The sequence below is a fragment of the Myotis myotis genome, unplaced genomic scaffold, assembly GCF_014108235.1.
Source record: "Myotis myotis isolate mMyoMyo1 unplaced genomic scaffold, mMyoMyo1.p scaffold_m19_p_14, whole genome shotgun sequence".
In the NCBI taxonomy this organism is placed as follows: Eukaryota; Metazoa; Chordata; class Mammalia; order Chiroptera; family Vespertilionidae; genus Myotis; species Myotis myotis.
The window spans coordinates 54,557,615-54,576,161 of NW_023416318.1; positions in this window are offsets into that span (position 1 = coordinate 54,557,615).

Genomic DNA, 18,547 nt, shown 5'->3' on the forward strand with positions numbered 1-18,547 from the left:
GCGCGGGCACGCGCACAGCCTGAGATGGCGGTGCAGCCCGGCGCGCCCCTGGTGGGCGCAGCTGCTCCTCGTGCGCCCCAGGCCGAGCCCGCCGGGAGCCCCTGCGTCCCGGGCCGACGAAAGGTGGCGCTTTAACACAACACCTAGTGGGCACGTGGGCTCCTTTCTCCCTTTTTCTGAAGCAAAGAAATCCACTTACAGCCGAGAGGCTTCTAGGCTCCCTCCCCCGGCTGCCTTTTCCAGTTTTGTCCTTTTGCTCCATCTGTGTCCCCTCCTCGTGCGGGCTGGAGGCCCCGCGGTGCGGCTCTGGCCGGCTCTGGCTCTGCGCGCTCGCCCGTGCGCCCCGCCCCGGGCGGAGGCCGGAGTAACGGTCAGTGGGGTTTGGCTGGGGCCGGTCCTCGCGTTCAATCTGGCCACTCCCGAGGCTGGTTCGGAGTCGGGCGCTGGGGCTTGCCGGCCTCGCGCACCCCACGCCCCGGCGTCACTCGTCCCACCCTCCCCTCTCGCCCCCCTCCCGTGTCCCCTCCCCCAGCTCCCTCTCCTTCCCGGTCTTCCTCTTCCTCTAGGTCCCCCCTCCCCCCTCCTCCTCCTCCTCCTCCTCATCGGCCACCAGCGCCCCCCAGAGCAGCCTCCTCCAGAAACCCAGCGCCCAGCTGGCTCGCCTTCCCAGTCGCTCGCGGTTTCAGCTGAACAACACCGATCAAAGGGGACCCCAGGTGCACCCCAAGTTTCCAGGGGAAACGTGTCCTCGCCCTGGGAAGGGTGGGTTATGTAAAGCCGCCTGCGACCCGGCGAGCTCGCCTTGCAAGCCGTCTCCTTGTGTCTTTCTTTAGTCCCCGCCACCAGATATTCGGGGCGCAATTAAGAGAACAGCGCCGCTTCCCACTCGCTGTCTGGCGTCATCCCTGTCTCCGCCGCCTCCCGCGCTGGGGAGCTGGCAGCTCGCGACCGTTCCTAAGACACTGCTCGGCTTTCACAGGCAGCCCAGGCAGCTGCCCGCGGCAATGAAATTCCCCAACCCGCTGCCTTTCGGGGGTGCCCCCCCGCCCCCCGCAAATGAGACTCATTCCCTGAGGGGCATCTCCTCCGAGGCCCCGAGCAGCCACGCGGCTCCCCGTTTTCACGCCGCATTATTTGAAAAAGAATTTACCGCCATCACTATCCCCGCCCCCCACACTCATCCTAAAGACAAACACTGCAGCCAATCCTGTCCTCTCCGGCCAGGCGTGCTCCGGCTTCTTTTTTTTGGAGCCAGAAGGGTCTGCAGGCAGGATTACCGGGGGGCCTGCCATCGGAGGGGTGGGAACCCCAGGCAGGTGTGGAAATCCACCTCCCCTCCCGGCAGGCCAGCGCCGCGCTCGGCTGGGCATCCTCGCCCCTCACTCCGCCCAGCTCCGGGCCGCCATGGGGGTGGGTGGAGAGAAGACTGAGTTTACACCCCTCTTCCCCCAGCACCGGGCAGGCCCGCCAGCTCCAGGGCTGGAAATTGGTTAGCGGGTTGCATTGTTTTCGTCAAGCTATGCCCGCACCTGGCACCTTAGACTGTGAAAGAAGCTGCATTTGGAAATCGTGGCAAGTGTAACATATATATATTTGCCTTCTTCCCTCTCTGGGAGGACTGTGCTTGGCGTTAGGGCAGGGGTTCTGGGGCTGTGGTGGGCCTGGAAACACGTGGGGTTTGTGCTCCCGGTGCTCCCATCTCCTTGCAGAAAATATTAGCTACAATGTGCTCTTTCGCTAAGAGATGGGGCCTGTGTTTGAGAAGATGGGGGGGGGGGGGTTGTGTCCTGTGTGAGGGTCAGACCAGAGGCGTCAGTAAACTGCAGAGGCTGGAGGTGGGAGGCAGGGGGGCTTGTCCAGGGCGCAGAGCAGAGCCGAGCCCTCCGGGCAGACTGCGGACAAAGTAACACAATTTTCAGGAAGAATCCGCTTGGTTGCTGTTTGGCAGCGTGGCTCCAACTCCCGCACCCACCCACACCCGCATTTCACGTTAGCCAAGTGAGTGAGGGCGAGAGAAGCAAGGAAAAGAAACTAAACGACAACTCCGGCTGCTTTCCTGCGTCTCCAGGGGAAATGTGAAAATAGGTAACATTTCCGGGGGAATGGAAGGTGCTGGAGACCCCTGCGCTTCTGGCCGCGCCCAGCAGAGATGGGCTCCCAGCAGTGAGCCGCCGGGAAAGGCCTTCAGCTCACAAACAAAACGCGGCCTCCCCCCAGGACGCACCTCTTGCAAAGCCAATTTGGAAAAATGGGCTTGTTTCTGCTTTTTAAAATGTGCACTGAGTGTCGAGCAGGGTCAGGCCCCTCCGTCATCGCTCTACGGCCAGCACGCACTGTATTTCCGTGTGTGTGTCTGTCCATGTACGGATTTATAAGCAGGATATGCAATGCTCCCACTGCATAAGCATTCGTGGGTCTATAGTTAATATTCAGTCCTAAGACTGACCTTGGGTCAGAGCAGCAGATGACTTTCATGGTTATTGTTGTTAGTCAGGCTCATCCTTTTACCATTACCTGTTTACAAAGACCCCTCGTTCCTAAGGGCTGTCACAGAAGGCGGGGGGGGGGGGGGGGGGAGCCTGGGAAACGCCCCCTTCCGAGGACAGTGGGACCGAGACGGCTGCTCCTGTGCGCCCTGAGGAAGGAACGTGCTCAGCGCCCGGGAAGAGCCCGCTCCGGCTGGGCCTCACGGTGTCGGCAGTTTTCTGAGGACGTGCCTGTCCCATGATGACAGGGTGCCTCCTGCACCCCAGACCTGCTCTCCCCAATGAGCTCCCCCCCGCCCACCCACCGTCAGCTATGGCTGTGGGGCGTCACCTCGGACCTGAAGCCCGAGCTTGGGTCTGAATATCTTCTATGGTCCCCCCCCACCCCCCGAGTGTCCCTTGTTATGGGTATAAATGGACTCATCCCAACACACGCACATGCACACACACCACACACGCATGCACAGACACACCACACACACACACGGACACAGGCACGCACGCGCACACACATGTACAGGCACACACACGGACACAGGCACACACACACATGCATGCACACATACACACCACCCACACACACACACACACACACACACACACACACTCTCAGCTTCCCTGCCCCTCCTGTATCCCTGCCTTGGTGAGATGTTAGTACAACACACCTGCTGATGGAAACAGAAGCACAGGGGCCCTGCCGGCGTGGCTCAGTGGTTGAACGTCCACTGATGAACCAGGAGGTCACGGTTGGACTCCCGGTCGGGGCACAGGCCCGGGTTGCAGGCTCGATCTCCAGTGTGGGGCGTGCAGGAGGCAGCCGACCCATGATTCTCTCTCATCACTGATGTTTCTCTCTCTCCCTCTCCCTTCCTCTCTGAAATCAGTAAAAATAATTTTTAAAACAAACAACAACAGAACATGGGTGCCGTTCAGCACGGTGACCCCCACAGACTGAAGCCCCGAGGTCCCACAGGGGGACATTGTGGTCTCTAAGCACCACAGCCTGGAGGACCGGGGTCCGGCCTGGCTCCCCAGATCCGGTCCCGTTCCCCTCACGAAGCTCGGCGTGTTTGCAGCGGGTTCTGTCCACCCGGCACCCCCTCCACACCGGCCGGGGCGCGCTGAGCCCCTCACACCTGTGACCTCAGGGGCACTGCTCCCCAGTCGCCCAGCGCTGCCCCCGCCCCCGACACACGCTGCCAGGGACTCCACACCCTGCTCGGCCCTCAGAACAGTCTCACTGGTTCATCCTGGGAACCACCAGCCGCAGGAGCTCCCTGGAGGACCGTCATGGGCCTGGGACTCTCATTCACGCCCATCGAGACCCTGCACACACTGGGCGCCTGCAGAGCAGGGACCAACGGCCACAGCGTAAGCCTCTCCCTGGTGAGGACAACACGGGCGACTTTCTGTGCTTTCAACAGTGCTGGTGAGGACACTGAACGGTCTCCAACGAGGTGCCGATGAAACAGGCTGAGGGGTAAGAGCGAAGTCTCTGGAATAGTCTGCCATGGCCTGGAAATTCGAGTTCTATTGTCACGCCCTTCCCCTTCCTTCCCTTCCCTTCCTTCCTTCCTTCCTTCCTTCCTTCCTTCCTTCCTTCCTTCCTTCCTTCCTTCCTTCTTTCCTCCCTCTCTTTCTTTCTCTTTCTTTCCTTCCTTCTTTCTTTCTTTCTTTCTTTCTTTCTTTCTTTCTTTCTTTCTTTCTTTCTTTCTTTCTTTCTTTCTTTCTTTCTCTTTCCTTCCTTCCTTCTTTCTCTTCATGCAGCCCTTCACTGTTAGCCTATATAATAAAGAGCTAATATGCTAATGAGACCAAAGAACCAAACGGACCATCTGGACAACATTCCGGATGAAGCCGGGGCTGTGAGGGGCTTTGCAGGCTGTGCCCCATGCACGAATTTCATGCGTTGGGCATGAAATAATAGAAGTAATTCCACAAAGCTGTTGCCCTGTTACCTTATGGCAAGCATGTCAAACGCACGGCCTGCAGGCCGCATGGGGCCCACAACGAATATTTTTTGTGGCCCAGCCAGTATAACGATATGAAAGAAACGTTTTAATAAAAATTTCATAACTTAATTTTTACAATATCCTGTTATACATAATTATTAATAACAAACTAAAACGTTTGCTAATAACTGATGACTATAATCATGTTTCATTCATCTCTCTTATGCACCTCACACGCAGGCGCACCATTCTCTCCACTGACACCAGCAGCGAGTATTTTAGCAGCCGACGGCCACATTGCTAGTCTTGCACTGACTTGTTGGGTTTGCGCAACAGGAAATATTTCGCTTTCGGAGAAAAGAAAAATGTGTTTATTTGCGTGACGCTTATTAATTTGTGCAGTTATTCGGTGTCTAAGTTAATGTTCAAGAAAAATATTAATTCTTATTAAAATGTTCTATTATTTTAGTTAACGATGACTCATCTATTTCAGCCCTTTGCATTCAGCACGTCTCTATCGGAATAAACCCACGTTTCTATGGAAATGGAAGCTTTTGGGGGTTTTGCGGCCACACCCACTTACACCTTGTTTACTTGGCCGTGAGCCTTTGCGTCTGACATGCTTGCCTGTTGGTATCTGTCCTCGTTCCTCCTCTATTACAGGCCGCGCTCGCTGTGGAAATGGGGGAGACGTGGGTGTAAGGAGAGCAGACACGGAACGAGTCCCCGCGTGGCTCCCCGCCGGTGTTTGGGTGCCTCCCTTCAGCAGTGATGTCACTTCACGGACTTGCCCGGCAGAGCAGAGACCAAGCTCTGTGGGTGGACAGCACCCTGCACCCGGCCCCTTCCCGCCCCGGGGCCGCCTCTGCAGAGCACCTGGGCCCCCAGCCACTGTGTTCTCCACAGCGTGAGGGTGAGCACAGCCCCTCACCGGTTCTTCCAGGCAGCACTTCCCCCTCCTCCTCCTCCTTCTCCACCTTCTCCTCCTCCACGTCCCCTGCGGCTCCTGCACCCAGGGCTGCTCTCTGCTGTCCCGGCCCCTGCAGGCAGGCCACTCTCCAAGGGGAGTCATGCACCCCTCCTACCTAGGCAGGTGCGGGTCCGCCCTGAGCCGGCTCCAGGCTGGAACCCGCGGCACCGCCAGACTGTTCTCCCCAACAGGGAGGAGAGGCGACCAGTGGCCCGGGACGGAGCATCAAGCCAGAGAGGGCTCCTCTCAACCGCCAGCAGGGGAAGGGGCGCCAGGAGAAGTGTGGGGGGTGCCCGACGGCTGCCGTGCGGGGGCTCCCATCGCCCTGTCCAGTGGCCACGGCTCCACGCGGACGGACAGCGTTTTCTCTGGCGTCTCAGGCAAAACCCACAGGAAGCGGACGCCTGAATGAAAGGTGTCCCCAACGACGGGGCTTGTCCGTGCGTGTTGCGTTTTCCTCCCAGGACGTGGAGCTGTGGTTCCTACGGCCACATCGAGGCCTCCCTTTCCCCACGCGGGCAGAGAGCGAGGAGGAAGCACCGCGTTTCCTCTCTCCCGTGAGGGGAGGCAGATCTGCTTCCGGTGGCACCGCGGGCAGGTGTTCGGCCGCAGGTGGGGAGGAGCCAGGCAGGACAATCCGGCCATTTCTCCCTCCCGCCAGGGCCCTGTCCCCACCGCTGTGGCTCCCAGCAAAGGGCACCACTCAGGACTTCCCCTCAACACTCTCCCACCCTGTTCATCGTCTCCATTGTTTCCCGGCTTTGTGTGGGGGTGCAGCTGGATCCGAAGCCACCTGTGCCCCAAGTTTTATTGCCGAGATCTCCACTGTCGAGCCCCGTCTTGTGAGTGGCCCACAGGAAGCCAATTATTGTATTTAATTCAACCAACCAATCAGTGTGTTTCACTGTGATACTTGGAACCAATCACTGTGCTTCCCTGAGTTACATGGAACCAAACAGTGTGTTTCACTGTTATACTTGGGACCAATCAGAGTGTTTCCTGAGTTACATGGAACCAACCAGTGTGCTTCCCTGAGTTACATGGAACCAAGCAGTGTGCTGTGCTTCCCTGAGTTACATGGAACCAACCAGTGTGCTTCCCTGAGTTACATGGAACCAATCACATGTGCTTCCTGAGTTACATGGAACCAATCACTGTGCTTCCCTGAGTTAAATGGAACCAATCACTGTGCTTCCCTGAGTTAATCACTGTGCTTCCCTGAGTTACATGGAACCAACCAGTGTGCTTCCCTGAGTTACATGGAACCAACAAGTGTGCTTCCCTGAGTTACATGGAACCAACCAGTGTGCTTCCCTGTGATACTTGGGACCAATCAGAGTGTTTCCTGAGTTACATGGAACCAATCACTGTGCTTCCCTGAGTTACATGGAACCAATCACTGTGCTTCCCTGAGTTACATGGAACCAACCAGTGTGCTTCCCTGAGTTACATGGAACCAACCAGTGTGCTTCCCTGAGTTACATGGAACCAACCAGTGTGCTTCCCTGTGATACTTGGGACCAATCAGAGTGTTTCCTGAGTTACATGGAACCAATCACTGTGCTTCCCTGAGTTACATGGAACCAATCACTGTGCTTCCCTGAGTTACATGGAACCAATCACTGTGTTTCCCTGAGTTACATGGAACCAATCACTGTGCTTCCCTGAGTTACATGGAACCAATCACTGTGCTTCCCTGAGTTAAATGAACCAATCACTGTGCTTCCCTGAGTTACATGGAACCAATCACTGTGCTTCCCTGAGTTACATGGAACCAATCACTGTGCTTCCCTGAGTTACATGGAACCAATCACTGTGCTTCCCTGAGTTACATGGAACCAACCAGTGTGCTTCCCTGTGATACTTGGGACCAATCAGAGTGTTTCCTGAGCTACGTGGATCCAATCAGTGTGCAGAGTTGGGCCTCCTCGTGTTTCACCCCGACCTTCAGGTCGGCACTGTCTCCTCGTTGGGCTCCACACGGGTGGACGGGTGGACGTTCCGGCCTCTGCGTGTCACACGGAAGCGCGAGCATCTTGCCAGCACTGTCCCCCGGGGCCTTCAGAGTGACCGCCTCTCGGTTTGGCTGCCTCCTTGGGGCTCCCGCTAGGAATCGGGGACAGGACCGCCCGCCATCTGCAATGCCGTCCCCGCCCGTCCTCTTCCCTTCCCTAGAGCTTGGAGAGCCCCCTCACCATGAGGGGGTGGTGCTCAGGAGAAGAGGGAGAGCTCCCCTCCAACCCCCATTTTCTTAAACATTTTATTCTTCTAAGACATCAGGGTTTAGATCGCGAAGCCGGGAGGAGACTGAGGGGCGATTTCCTCCTGAGCCTGGCGACTCCCACAGGGAGGGAGGCCGGGAGCCCAGGGCCGGCACCTGCGTGAGGGAGGGGCAGGGCTGGGAGCAGAAAGTGTAGACTACGGACGGTGACCCCTGAAAACACACCCAGGCCCGTTTCAACGCCCCGCACGCGCCCACGAGGGCACCCGCCCCTGAAGGAGGCACTGAGCGTGAGGATGCACCGTGCCCACCAAGGGCGGGGGCGCTTTCCAAAGAGCGAGGCAGGAGGCTGGTGCCGTCGTATGGCAGCGGCGCTTCGCGGTGTGTGTGGCTTTCACTTTATCTTTTTCTTTATTTGATGTATTTACGGACGCCACATAAGCGATCTCCGTAAGATGCCGTAAGTGCTCGCTACTGAGCAGGACGGGGCTGGGCGCCCTGGCAGGAGTTAGGGGGGAATGAGGGGTGTGCTGGGCCCAGAGTAACACGACGGGGCCACGGGAAAGCGCAGGAGCCGTGGCGTTGCTGCGCACGAACGGCCCACGGAGCCACGCAGGCCGCCACGTCACGGCGCCTGAGCTGGAATCTGTGTCGGTCGCAGAGAGAAACTGCCCGTGAGAATCACCCTGCTTCTGATTTGATTCAGTAAGTTTTTCCCAAACAGCTTGAACGTGGAGCCAAGGAAGCCTGCGGGTATTCCAGGATTATTAACGCGTTTTCCTGTGAGCACCCTGATTTCCCGTCTTTAGAACAAGCAGGGTTTGGAGTTGAGAAGAATTTAATCCTGATCTCACCCTTCTGTGCCCTGGGAGTCACCTGGGGGCGTGGCTTCCTTGTCAGGGAAACAGGAGGCTGACTGGAGGCTCATCGGGTTGGAGTTGGCCGGGTGAGAGGCTGCGGCCGGGGTGCCCGGGGCATGGGGGTGCTCAGTGCCGAGGGCCGGGGCGGCAAGGCCAGGCCTCCCCGAGTGGCCCCGCGGGTCCCTGGCGTGGACACCGTCACTGGTTTCCATGTGGACGGACAGCACTCTTGGGTTTTGTCTTAAGTTTCGGTGGCAAGTGTGTTAACGCCGTGTGGCCACAGCCTCTCCCTCACGGGCTCTCAGCCCCCGGCTGCCTGAGGGTGAGATGGGCTCCGTGGGTGTGGAGCGTGGGCACGCTGAAACCCAGCACACGAGCAGCGAGAAAGAACTCGCATCTGAAGCTCTGGCCGCGGTGCCGGCGGGCCCTGTGCTGGGGGGAAGTTTGCACACGCGTGGCATCCGCGTCCCTAAATTCCACGGAGCTCGCACCCTTCCTCCCATGGAGAGTGGATACGGCCCCGTGGGACGCGGCCAGAAACAGCCCAGGATCTCGTCCCTCCGCGGCGTTCAGAAGCAGCAGCTAGGGGGGCGGGGGGAGGGGGGGGGAGGCCATGGTCCCGGCAATGTTGCTTCATGATATTTTATGTTCCCTCCAATGAGGGGCCTTTAAAAATATGTATTTTTAGCTTTTGTTCTTATTAAACAAGCAATGGACTATAGGCCAAACAGAAAACGCAAAGTTAAAATAAAATAACAGAAACGACCCACAGTCCCGCTGCCCGGTGATGAGCACGACTGATATTTCTCCATGAGCTCCCCTACGTCTGCAAAAACCGACACCCTCCGTTTTGTCACTTAATGTCGCGAGGGGCCTCTCTGGCTCTTACAGCAGGTCAGTGCTGTGTCTGTGGGACGCCATGGGCGGGTCCACGGAGCTGCTGATGTGTCATCATCCCAGAGACCGTCCCGATGTGAGAATAAACACTCTCCACGCAGCGTGGACGTGCCCAGCGCCTGGGCTCCTGCAAACAGGACTGTGATTTCCGAACACGGTCGGGTTTTGCAGAGAAGCCGGCCTCCTGCGGCTCTGGGCGCCCCCTGTTCTCCCCTTGGCGGGTGAATGGGGGCGGGTCAGCGCCTCCAGCGAGGAGGGAGGAGGGAGGAGGGAGGCACAGAGGGCGTAGGGAGCAGGTGGCTCCGTCTCTAACGTGAACCCTCGCAGGGCCGGGAGCTGGGCCGGCTCTGACACGCGTGGTCAGCGTGGTCCCCTGGCAGGAGCTCCCGGCGGAGGCGGGGGAGGCCGCGTGGATGCCGGGGATGCTGCGGGAGCCTCCAGTGGGTGTGGGAAGGCACGTCGCAGAAACATGTCCAGACGAAGAAATTCTTGAGGCCAGGCCGGGGGGAGGGAAGAAAGGGCTGGGAAAGGGATGCGGGGGCAGGAGGGGCAGCCTGAGAGGCCCAGGTGACAGGTGTGCCCTGGAGTCCTGGAGGTCGGGGGCTCACAGGGAGCCATCCCTCGGCCCCGGGAATATTGGCTCTGCAGACGGACACTGGGCGCCTCCGATGGCTCCTTAACGGGAGAGCAGGTAGAGGAGGCGGGAGAGGACGGTGGGCAGCTGTGCGGTGAGGATGGTCAGATGCTGAGTGAAGAGGGGATGCCGGCGACGTTTCGGTTTCTATCCCGTGGATTCCAGGAAATGGGAGTTTCTAGGAGGCCTGCTGGTCACGCCCTGGAATGCCCTGGTCTCCGCGAGACAGCTGCCGGCGAGGACAAGCTCTGCGGCACTCGGCCCGCCTCTGCCCCCCCCCCCGACTCTGTGTCCCCCAGAAGGTCTCCTGAGGTCCATGGACATGACCTGTGGGTCAGGCTTTATCCGGGAGAAGCCCTGAGGGTGTGGGTGGCCCCGGGGTCGCGCGCTTTCTGTCCCCCCCACTGCCCTCCCCGCCCGACCTTGCACCAGGCAGTGTAGGGGGCAGGACTCAGCACAGACTTGTGAGAAAGTTGTAGAAAGCAGAGACCGATATTGGGGGGCTGAGTGTGTGGGCCCCCAGGGCGGGCAGGGACTCACAGCGCAGGTCAGCTCCCAGCCCTCCATTCACACCACACCGTGGTCTCTGTCCCCCGCCGGCCGCATGCGGAGACCGGGGTGTGGGCAGCGGCAGCTGCGCTCCTGAGCGGGGCTCCTGGGCCGTCCACTGCCTAGGACAGCCGTGGGCAAACTATGGCCCGCAGGCCGGATCCGGCCCGTTTGAAATGAATAAAACTAAAAAAAAAAAAGACCGTACCCTTTCATGTAATGATGTTTACTGTGAATTTATATTAGTTCACACAAACACTCCATCCATGCTTTTGTTCCAGCCTCCGGTCCAGTTTAAGAACCCACTGTGGCCCTCGAGTCAGAAAGTTTGCCCACCCCTGGGTTAGGACGTGGGGCCGACGGGTCTGGGTCGAGCCCCTGGGAGAAGCCGGTGAGATGGGCTTTCTCTTTGGTCGGAACATTGGTCACGGAAAGGGACCGTCTGTGGCCGGGACCAGGTCCCCGAGGGGCTTGTGGGCGGGAAGGTCACCCGCTTCACAGACGAGACGCCGTCCGAGGGAACTGCTGAGGAGGACAGGCCAGCACCCACCGGGTCGCCCGGGGAGAGGCCTCTGGGAGCCGGGGACCCACAGGACGACGTTCCCACCGCGGTCAGGTCAGCGGCGTCTCTCCAGGACGCCGGGCCTGCGCTGCGCACCGGGCGGACGGGACGCCCTCCCCTGCGAGGGGTGGGGCTGGTTGGAAAATGCCAGACACCAACCTGGAGCCCACGGCTGGGCCGCCACTCAAGTACCAAAGGCCTTTTCTCTAAACGGCCGTAAAACACGGAAGGACGGACCCCACTGCCTCATACAGAAGCGGGTGGGCATGTGTCACCGTGTAAACGCTCTAACCCAGCGGTTCTCAACCTGTGGGTCGCGACCCCTTGGCGGTCGAACGGCCCTTTCACAGGGGTCGCCTAAGCCCATCCTGCAGATCAGATATTTACATGACGATTCATCACAGCAGCAACATGACAGTGATGAAGTAGCAACGGAAATAATGTTATGGTTGGGTCACAGCATGAGGAACTGCGTTGAAAGGGCCAGAAGGTTGAGAACCTCTGTTCTAACTAAAGCCGGGCTCCGACATGCGCTCATTTCGCTGCATTCCCACTAATTCCTGGCGTGTCTTTCACGTGTTCGTGAGGGGCACGCGGCTCTGGTCAGTGGGAGGGGGAGTGGTCATGAGTGGTCTGGGTGCCCTGGGCCCCTCTCTGGTCACCGGAGCAGCAATGCTGGTCCCCAAGTCCAGGGCGTGAAGCCGCCCCTCGCCATGCCCGCGGGAGGTCGGCAGGCGGCAGGTGGCGGGGGATGGAGCGGCAGGGAGAGGGCCGGGCACAGGACCCACACGGCGCGTGGCCGTTGGCACTCATATGCGCAAGAGGAAACGGACACGTCCCCCAGGTGCCACGGGCGTTTTTTCTGGCCTAGAAGTCTCAGCCAACAGCACCGGGGGCATTTTTCAAGCTCTTTCCAGACCCACAGATGCTGAGCCCGTTCCTCATGGCCACACTGGGCCGCAGGAACGCCAAAGGGGTTGTTTTCCTGAAAAGACGGCCCCAGAGGGAACGTCTATCCACAGTAAAAAGGAGTGAAGGCCCTGAAGACGTGCAAGAAATAGAAAAAACTTTAAAAAATTGTCCCATGTTACAGCATCGCGGACGGACTGAGCTAACACCATGGCAAGCCGTGGTGGGGTTTGTGGCGGGTGGCAGGGGCCCACGTTTGAAGTAAAAGGCGCGAGAGTCGCCGTGCAGAGGCCGGGAGGGCAGTGCGGCCACAGCCCCGCCTCTGGAAATCAGTGCCTCCAGCCCAGAGCCGGCGCCAGGCAGACGTCCCAGTGCCGGCCTGGCCCTGCCCTCCTCTCCACCAAGCCCGTGTCCTCCCTCCTGCAATGCATCGCAGGGACGCCCGTGCCGGACCGGGCCTGGGGCGCGATCCTCCCCGATGTGGGTGCGCACTCCGTCTGGAGAGCTCCTCAGGGGCCCACCTCTCACTCCATCTCCTCCCCACAAGCTCCTCTGCCCACCTGAGCCCCGCCGCCCTGGTCTGTCCTCCCAGAGCCCTGCTCCCGGGACAGTGCAGGTGCCGCTCCCTGCACGTCTGCGCCCACAGCCCCACCGAAGGGGGCTGGCGGTCCTGGTGCAGCCAGGGGCCTGGCGCCATCCACCCACCACCTCGCTGGCTGCCGGGCGCTCCCACCTGCACCTGCGCTCGGGCACCACCCCGTCCCCCGAGCGTGCCCATGGGTCCCGCCTGGGCGCACGGGCGCTGGTGTCTGCCTACGCCTCCTGCAGGCTCCTCTCTCCCGTTTGCCTGGGAAACCCCGCCAGCTTCGGCACGGGCCTCAGGCGCCCCGCCTTCCAGAAGCGCCCTGGCCTGCTGTGGACATGCTGAGACGTGGCCTTGGGCAATGAGAACAGGAGGGGAACGCGTGGCCTGGGAACAGCTTTCCTGGGGACCGGGCCCGGCCTGCTGTGTGGTCCCGGCTGTGGCCTCAGCGTCCGCCAGGCCCCTGCATCCCTCTCCACCTTCTCACTTCCATGTGAAACCCCCGGCGGATGCGTGAATGAGTCACAGGACCAGGAGCCACACAATTCCAGCTGCCGGGGTAGCTGTGCTTCCAGGGAAGTTGCTCAGAAGTGGAAGGAAAATAGTAACAGGTCGGAATGTGCTGAGGAGTGGCCGGCGGGAGGGCAGCAGCTGTTGGGACGTGAATGTGGTGTCGGTTACACGGGAGCAGAAAATAGCCCCGAGGCCCTGGGAGAGCCGCCCCGGGAGGTGCCCGCCTCCGCGCTGGGCGGTCCGGAGCCGGGAAAAGCGCTCTGACCTGGCGAGGACGGGGCTCGCGGCTAGAGCCTCGCCCGCACCAGTCTTGTCGGGTCAGGGGGCTCGCCCGGCGGTGGAGCAGTTACGTCCTCACAGGGTTGAACAAGAGCAAAAGCTCTCCCGGCCGCGTGGCTCAGTGGTGAGCGTCGACCTGTGAGCCAGGAGGTCAGGGTTCGATTCCCGGTCAGGGCACAGGCCCGGGTTTCGGGCTCGATCCCCAGTGTGGGGCGTGCAGGAGGCAGCCGGTCCATGTTCCTCTCTTATCGATATTTCTCTCTCTCTCCCTCCCTTCCTCTCTGACATCAGTAAAAATATGTATGTTTTTAAAAGAGCAAAAGCTGCTCATGTATGTCCACGATTTAAACTGTGGCTGGAGTGAGGGTCTGTCCACTTTAACCACAAGTCATAACCCAAGACAGGAGGGAGCAGCCCGTGTTCGAGGCAGGAGCCGCCGGCTGGAGCCCGAGGTCCCACGTCTGTCTGTCTGTCTGTCTGTCCGTCTGGCTGGCTGGCTCTTCGGGGGCCGCCTTCCGGTTCCTAGACTGAGTTATAAACAGGAGGAGGGCGAGCGCTGGGTTGGAGGTATTTTTAGCCGCATCCCCGAGCGGCCGGACACGCGGGTGGGAGGCGGCCCGAGCCAGCCGTCCGTCCCGCGGCCGCGCAGTTGCTCTAGTTTGGAAAGGGGCACTGAGAGGAGTCATTTCCTGTGCGTCCAGAACAGGCCTGGCTTGGTCTGAACCCGCAGCCGTGACGCCTCCGTGACAACGGCCCCACCTCGCTCTGACCTGGGGCCTCGGCCGCGAGGGGGACAGCTGTGGTCACCGCAGAGCATCCCGCAGCTGTCGCCCCCGCATACCTGACGTGCCTCCCTCCCGGGCAACTGCTGGTGTGGGCGCGGCGGGCGCGGCGCACGGGGCTGGGCTGGGCTGGGCCCCTCCGGCCGCCCGGGAAGCCCAGGGGTGGCCGCTGGATGGAGGGCGACCCGGGAGAAGGGCAGGGCTGGGTGCAGAGCGAGAGGAGGGGTGGGGAGGGCCCGCCTGGGGAAGGGGACCATGAGACGAGTTTGGGGAAGGAAGAGGGTGCGTCTCAGGCCGGCCCCGCCCCAGCACCTGCCCCTCGTCCGCTATTCCAGTCATGGTGGGGCGGGGGGGGGGCGCGGAGCTGCCAGAGTGAGAGGGCGGGACTCCCCGCAACCCCCCACCCCCACCCCTGTCTACACACACACGCGCGCACACAATATGCGCACACACATATGCTCACACAAACACACATGTGCAGGTGCGCACACGCGCGCGCACACACATGCACACGTGCACACGCGCACACACGCACACACATGCGCACACGCGCGCGCGCACACACACATGTGCACGTACGCGCACACACAGCTGAGCCCCTGCCCCTGCTGCTGCGGAGTCACCCGCTGCCCGGAGCCCGGCTCCCCCCGAAGCGGGCACAGCGACTTCCCGCTGTGAGCTGTTCCCCGACCGGGTCCTGCCTGGAAGGTGCGGGGCGTGTGGTCGCAGGCAGGGCTGGCGCTGAGCTCCGGGACCCCCCCCCTCGCTGAGCATGTGGCGGGAAGGGGCCGATGTGTAAAGCTGTCACATTCACGTCCATTCATCGCCAACGTGTCCGAGTCCCGGCCGCGCGCGACTCGAACAGACGCGGTTCCAGAAGCGCACGGGCCGGGAGCCTGGGTCGCGGCGTAGCCTTCGCATGTCTTCTGTTCACAGAGCTTCTGTGCCTACGAGTGAGATGAGGCCTCTGTGCTTAGAACTGTGATAGGGCCCGCGGAGCATCCCCTCCAAGCTCCCCAACGGGCCGCACGCCCCGGTTCCCCCTGCCCTGCCCTGAGGGCCCTGAGGGCCGCCCGGCTCCCCCCCAGGTGAGCTCCCCGCCCCTCAGCCCCCACCCCGCACCCCCCACCCCCCACCCCCCACTCAGGCCTGACCCTTGCCGTCCTCAGCGCTTCCCTCCTGCTCCTGGGCCAGCAGCAGACGTGCTCAGAGCTCCCGTGTTAGTCATGTTGTCTCCTCTCCCCATCACCCCGGCCCTCCCCTGCCCCTCAGAGCAGCCTGGGTGCTCCCACCCCTCCCTCCCGCACCGTCATCTCTCAGTGTCTCCGCACCAGCCCGGCCCCCGCTGTGCCCTGGGGGTGGTCAGCTTGTCCCTCTGCGGCCGTCCCTGCATCCGCCCCGATGGGAGAGCCTGAAGTTTCCTCCTGGAAGCCCCGAGAAGCAATGCATCTCCAGGACCGGGGGCCCCAGCTCCCCAACAGGCCGCGCGGGGCCTGTGGGTGTCCGACAGCAGAGCCCTGGGAGCTCGGAGAGCGTGTCTGTGAACGTGTTGCCCTCTGGGAAGTGGCAACATTTTCCAGTTCCCTCCAGGAACGCCGCGGCGGCTGCGAGTCCCTGAAGCTCTGGACCCCCGTCCCTCCGTGCCCTCCTCCCTGCACCCCCTCCTCCCTCCCCCCCTCTTCCTCCCTCTTCTCAGTCCCTCAACCTGAAAGGTGATGTTTCTGGTTTTAGGGGGAAAGCTTTCTGTGTGGCTGTTTGCTCACTTTGCAACCGGAATGAGCGGGCGCTGGGCCTGGGGTCCTGGCGGGAAGAGGGACCGCTGCGACGGCTGAAAGCGTGTGCGGGTCTACCCGGTCGGCCGGGCAGGGCTGAGCGATTACACTCAGCGTGTAACTGCGGTTATGCTCTCCTGTCCATGTTTGCACAGACAGGACTTCGGTCAGAGACGCCAGTGAAGGGTACATCCTGGCACATTCGAAGCAGAGAAGAAATCTCGGAACGGACTTTTCTCTCCTAATTAGTGTCCCAGCCGCCGCGTCTCCCGGGGGCCAGCGGTGTCTCCGCGGCCCCCGCCCTGGGCCTGCGTCTCTCTCCTACGGGAGGAAGGTTCCCGCTCTGAAATGCCTCCAGGTTGATGAGGATCCGTCATTAAAGTAATCACGGTCCAACGGCTTCTTTTAAGTCCTCTCAAGGAATTATCGGAATTTCAAAACCTCCCCACAAATCCCACTTCCTATCAGCGCTGGCAGGAGCCGTGGCCGGGAGCCAGCGCCAGGGCAGAGCCGGCGGACGGAGACGGGCACTGTGGTTCCCACTCTCTCCTGCCGACCGCCTTCCCCCAGCGCTTTCTTTTTCAAAAAAATATATCTTGATGACGTCAGAGAGGGAGGGAGGGGAGGGAGGGAAACATCCATGATGAGGGAGAATCACGGATCAGCTGCCCCCTGCACGCCCCACAAGGGGGATCCAGCCTGCAACCCAGGCCTGTGTCCTGACCGGGGATTGAACCGAGACCTCCTGGTTCCCAGGTCGACGCTCAGCCACGGAGCTCGAGCAACGTCTGGGCACGGAGAGGAGGGCTGAGCCCGGAGGAGGCGCCGTGTCCCGCCCCAGCCAGGCCTGTGCGCAGCCTCTCGTTCTCGCTGCTGCTGCTCCCGAAGGCGAGTCTGCAGGTGCCGGGAGACACGGAGCCCCGTCCACAGGCCGACACGGGCCTGCAGGGCCCGCTCCCTACCTGCCGCCCGCCCCTTCTCCCAGGGATGCCGCCATCTCAGGGGCCGAGGGGAGGGGGGCTCTGGCGGGAAGTGTGGGGTCCCCTAAACTCTCACGGTGGAGCCTCCATCACTGTCTCAGGCACAGACGCCCCCGACGACGTCCTGGCTTCGCCTCGCACTTCAGGAGGAGGCCCTAATCGCTGAGACGCAGCACTTCCGAACGCAGCTTCCTTCCTTCTTCCCAAAGAGATCCCTCCTGCTTGTCCGTCTCTCATGCCGCCCCCCCGCCCCCCAATTTTCCCGTCTTCCATTCTGAGTTAACTTGGCTTTTGCTGTTTCTTTCAACCCTTCCCATGTCGTCAGCCGCACGGCCGCTCCCACATCCGCGTGATGCGTGCTCCCGGTGGCTCCCTGTCCTGCTCACCCCCTGCCACGCTGCAGTGAGCTCTAGCACTGCCCGGCCCCTCACCGGTCCTCCGTCACCCGATGAGTGAGGGGCGAGCCGACGTCCAGTGTCGTCCAGGAGCCACGAGGGGGGCACGGATCCCAGGGGAGCAAACGCCACCCCCGCAGCGCCAACTGAGGTCGGGGAACAGCTCAGAGCAGCATCCAGGGCCAGCCCCCCACCCCGACTCTGCGCGGCTCCTCCCCGCCCCCCCCACTCTGCGCGGTTCCCTCTCCCACCCCCCGCCCCCCCATCCCTCCTGCACGCAGGGCTGTGTTCTGGGCGTATGGAATCTCGCCCTCTCCCCAGTAGATGTAAGAGCATTAGGTATAACAGTTGGCGTTCATAACAGTCACCAATGTTAGCTCATCAGGAGAGTCTATTGAGAAGATGATGAGTTGACGACTGGAAAGACTGTCACTGATAACACATGTAATGTAAGCAGAGGACTTCCATCCAAAACATGTAGAGAACATCTACAAACTAATAATAAAAACACAAGCCCAGCCGGCGAAAACAGGCCGATTCCTTGGGGAGACATTCAACACAGAAACTGTGGGGGGTCACAGTCTTCTAAGGAAGCACCAAGTTCCATCAAACCAGCACCAGTTCCGTCAAACCAGGACCAAATTCCATCAAACCAGCACCAAGTTCCATCAAACCAGCACCAGTTCCATCAAACCAGCACCAAGTTCCACTCAAACCAGCACCAGTTCCATCAAACCAGCACCAAGTTCCATCAAACCAGCACCAAGTTCCATCAAACCAGCACCAGTTCCGTCAAACCAGCACCAAGTTCCATCAAACCAGCACTAAGTTCCATCAAACCAGCACCAGTTCCATCAAACCAGCACCAGTTCTGTCAAACCAGGACCAAATTCCATCAAACCAGCACCAAGTTCCATCAAACCAGCACCAGTTCCATCAAACCAGGACCAAATTCCACTCAAATCAGAACCAAGTTCCATCAAACCAGCACTAAGTTCCATCAAACCAGCACCAGTTCCATCAAACCAGCACCAGTTCCATCAAACCAGCACCAAGTTCCATCAAAACAGCACCAAGTTCCATCAAACCAGCACCAGTTCCGTCAAACCAGGACCAAATTCCATCAAACCAGCACCAGTTCCATCAAACCAGCACCAAATTCCACTCAAATCAGAACCAAGTTCCATCAAACCAGCACCCAGC